Below are 676 nucleotides of genomic sequence, written 5' to 3'. Positions count from 1 at the left end.
TCTCGCCGAGACTCTCGTTTGGTCTCGAATTTGTTTGTATTTATTTGTACTGTTTTAGCGGAATAGTCTAAATCGAGAACAAAACAAGATAAACTTTTGCGAATCGATTTCTACGAGTTCAAGGATCACTGCGGATTAGAAGTCGTGTTTCCGATTACGAGCTGTCAAAAAATTCCCTGAAAATCGTATGCGATTCTTCGTACATATCTTGTTTAATTGTGCCCACGGACACGGAGGCCATCTTGAGGCCTCCAGTTGTTGTGTTATGAGTATAGCAATTCACAAAAAAACAGTTCAATTAATCCGCTTCTGCGGGCTATTTCCGGCTGGACAAAACTCGGTAGAAAAGAATTTTTCCTTAAAACCCATCGCCCTCAACCTACGGTTATCAATTTCAGGTGGTTTGGTTTTTGGTTTAATTTGCCGAAAAAAATTCACCGGAAGTGCCTATTTTTAATAACATTCCGGCCAGAAAAAGGCTGGCAGAAAACTCATTTTGTGTTATTCAAGTTGCAAGGAATCCAGTAACAAAGATTTCATCTTGTGAGCTTATCACTACTGGTTCCATGCGTCCGGCTCTCGTACCTACTATATTACTCCTATTATTTACTTGTCATGCCTTCGTAGTTCGTGGTCTTTTATATGCTATATGCTCATTGCTCTACCTACATACACT

This window comes from Photinus pyralis, unplaced genomic scaffold (genome assembly GCF_008802855.1).
Source record: "Photinus pyralis isolate 1611_PpyrPB1 unplaced genomic scaffold, Ppyr1.3 Ppyr1.4_LG2, whole genome shotgun sequence".
Taxonomy (NCBI): domain Eukaryota; kingdom Metazoa; phylum Arthropoda; class Insecta; order Coleoptera; family Lampyridae; genus Photinus; species Photinus pyralis.
This window is presented reverse-complemented; position numbering follows the sequence as displayed.